This window comes from Fukomys damarensis, unplaced genomic scaffold (genome assembly GCF_012274545.1).
Source record: "Fukomys damarensis isolate Sample0158 unplaced genomic scaffold, DMR_v1.0_HiC HiC_scaffold_13, whole genome shotgun sequence".
In the NCBI taxonomy this organism is placed as follows: domain Eukaryota; kingdom Metazoa; phylum Chordata; class Mammalia; order Rodentia; family Bathyergidae; genus Fukomys; species Fukomys damarensis.
Window position 1 is genome coordinate 28,658,247 of NW_022900925.1, and position 3,265 is coordinate 28,661,511.

General features: G+C 50.8%; 1 long non-coding RNA gene across 1 annotated transcript; it reads left to right on the top strand.

Annotated features, from left to right (window-relative positions):
* Positions 1–1,101: 1,101 nt before the first annotated feature.
* Positions 1,102–3,059, top strand: LOC104859549. Its single transcript, XR_779427.2, has 3 exons — positions 1,102–1,320; positions 1,419–1,543; positions 2,887–3,059. It is a non-coding gene; the product is annotated as an uncharacterized LOC104859549 (long non-coding RNA).
* Positions 3,060–3,265: the final 206 nt, after the last annotated feature.

Consider the following 3,265-nt stretch of genomic DNA (forward strand, 5'->3'; position numbering starts at 1 on the left):
TTTACCTTTAGGCAGAAAGGCTTCTACCACCGGAACACGTCTGGAAATAATTAAGTTGGCTGTAAAGTCTCCCATGGCAGAAAAGCTGTCTTAACCTCGCTTTCCAAGGAGTATAGCATAGACAGTAACAGCTCACGGTCTTCACCAACAGCAGACACTAAGTTCATGCACCTTGTTAGATTCCTCTGGGCGCAAAAAATCACCAAGATTAAGTTCACTGGTTTATTATGGCCTTCCGTGGGCTGGGATGCCCAGCTGTCCCTCCACCCCTGCCCTACATTTTGGGAATGGCCTCCTCTTCCCACTCACATGGAGGTTGTGGTGGCTGCCATGTTACTGCAGTGTAGCCACGCCCCTGCTCACAGTTGATCGGCCTAGGGAAGGACAATTGATATAAGCTGGGGCCATTGGTTTTTCTTCCTTGGAATTTATTTTGGAAATTAAACTGTATGGGTAATCTCCAGAAGCTCAAGCTGTTAAATATAAACCTTGATAGTTGCCAACTTCTATGGCTCTCACCATGTAGATTTTCTCCACGGATTCTATAAACCAAATCGCGTCCCTTCTCATTTGGGCTAGTTTAAATGGGCTTTATGACCATAATACCAAGATATTTTAAGATGTCCTATCCTATCCTCTCCTATCCGGAAACAGATGTACATATCAATCATTCATTCAATCCACAGTTAGTAACTTAGCATCTCCCACGGGACAAATGCTGATTTTTGGCCTTGGAAACACAGTGAACACAATGCACAGGGATCTTAAGTTCTAATTGTCATCAACAGATACCAGAGAGAAAAACGTGCTATGTCAGAGGGTCAGAGATGCTGTGACATAAAGAGAGAAGTGGAGAGGAGTCGGGGGAGGGTTGAGGAGAGATGATGACAAGGCCTCTCTTACGCTTCATGAGAATAAATTAGCCAAGGAGCAAGTGGACAAGAAAGGAGGGGAAGAGCTGGGCAGGTGGAGGAAGCAGCGAGAGCAAAGGCCCCGAAGTGGCAACGTGGGTAGGTTTGTGTTGTCGCCAAGAGCCCAGGGAACCAATGAGGGAATGCAGGAGGTAGGAGCTGAGGTCACAGAGGCTATGGGGTCCCACCCGGGAGGAGGATGTACAGAGCTGGCCAGGCCCCATTCAGTAGGAGAGGTGACTGGATCCCATCTGGTAGAACCCCGTGGAGAGGCACCTGGGTACCGTCCTGTAGGACCTTGTAGAGAGATGACTGGGCCCATCTCATAGCCTCCTGTAGAGAAGCGAGTGGTTCATCTGCAGGACCTTGCAGCAAGGTGACAGCCCTGTCCTGAGACTCCTGTAGAGAGGTGAGCAGGTGCTTTCCTTTAGCACCTTGGAGAGAGGTGCCTGGGTCTGCCGCTGTGGCTCCCGGCTGGAGCTCAGACACCTTCCATCCCATGCTCAGGACTCGGGATTTTACTCTGAGAAACAGCTGAAGAGCAATGCGGTCTGTGGTGTGTTTAACAGCATCCCTCCGTGTGCAGAGGTGATCGTGTGGGAGAGGAAGCCAGAAGACAAGCAGGGAGCAAGGTTAGGAGTCATTTGCAAAAAACATGGCAAGGGTGGTGACTTGGGCCAGGGAGTAGCTGTAGAGGGTGTTGGAAAGGTTGACTCTGGAATCACTTTGTGGACAGAGCCAGTTGGGTTCTGACTGCATAGTGATCATGAAAAGGCAAGGCAAGATGGCACGGAAGTACTGTCATTCTTGGTGTCTGAGAAAGAATGGTTTCATGTATCCAAGCCTGCTGTGGACACCAAAACCCATAGATGCGCAAGTCACTTATGTAAGATTGTGAAGTGTTTAATATAATCTACACACATCCTCCTAAAACTGTAAATCATCTCTAGATTACTTTTAATACCCAATACAAGGTAAATGCTGTTATATACTGTTGTTCAGGGAACAGTGACAAGGAAAAAAAATCTGTACATTTTTAGTACAGACACATTTTTTACAAAACATTTTTCATCCATAGTTTGTTGAATCCTTAGATGCTAAACCTGCAAGCATGTGAGCAGCATGTGGTAAACGCCCAGGGGCGATGAAATCTGATCTGAAGATTGAGGCAGGCTTGGCGGGGGGCACCTCTGAGCAGAACCCCGGGGGATGAAGGAAATGACAGAAGATGGCAACGCGGGGAAACGTGTGTGGGAATAAGAGGGTTACAGCAGCTGAGGGCAGAAGTGAGCACGATCGCCTTGTGTGGGTGGGGAATGGACTCAGAGACAGGCGAGTGGAGGGAGGAACAGCAGGTGGGCTTGGATCATGGAGGGCTTTGCCGAGTGGGGCCCCAGGGAATGAACTCCTGGATGCTACCTCCTCTCTCGTGACCTGAAAATATGTGCGCAGGCAGGGGCTCCGCAGGGTAGGGCTAGGAACTGGGTGGAGCTGGCCCATGGGCCACTGAGTGCGGGCCCCCAAAAGACAGACTCTTCGGGGTATCAGGTAGCTGTGCTGGAATGGGCAAGGCTGAGGGTAGAGATACGATGGTGCCTTAGTGATACATGAGTGTGCCCGGCTGGCAGCTCTGGCTTTGAGGAGCCAGCGGTTCGTAGACTGATTGCAGCTTTAGGGCTCTTTAGTCCCCAAGAAGCCATAAGCAGCCAGGGCTCCAGACTCTGCGGATGGCTAATTTTTCTTGTTATCTCTGATCATCGCCAATGGAGGGCGACAGAGCTTCATGCTGGGTGTGCTCCTGCCTGCTAAGTAAGCAAAGCACAGAGTACTCAGGGCTGTGCAGGAAACAGCCTCAGAGCATGGCTGGAGTCTGGCCATGGAATGCAAGACACACAGGACCCACTGTTCTAGCCCCAGTCTCAAGAGGCTGGAGCCCCAGGGAATGAACGCCTGGATGTTACCTCCTCACTAACAGCCCAGAAGCACCTGCGCAGGCCGAGTCTGTGGAGGTTAGGACCGGGAACTCAGATGGAGCTGCTCCATGGGCCGCAAAGTGCGGCCCCAAAAGACATTGCTCAGCAGCGAAGCCAGAACCGACGGCTACAGGGAGTGGAAAGATGCACCATCGTTATGAAGGGCTAAGCAGAGGGGCCGCATGTGAGAAGGAGTCAAAGACTACAGTGTATCGACGGCTACAGGGAGTGGAAAGATGCACCATCGTTATGAAGGGCTAAGCAGAGGGGCCGCATGGGAGAAGATGAGCCACAGGTTGGAAAGGGTGAGAAGGAGTCAAAGACTACAGTGTTTCCTGAGGTGTCACAATCAGGTATGTGTCAGCTGTCCGTCACTGTGAC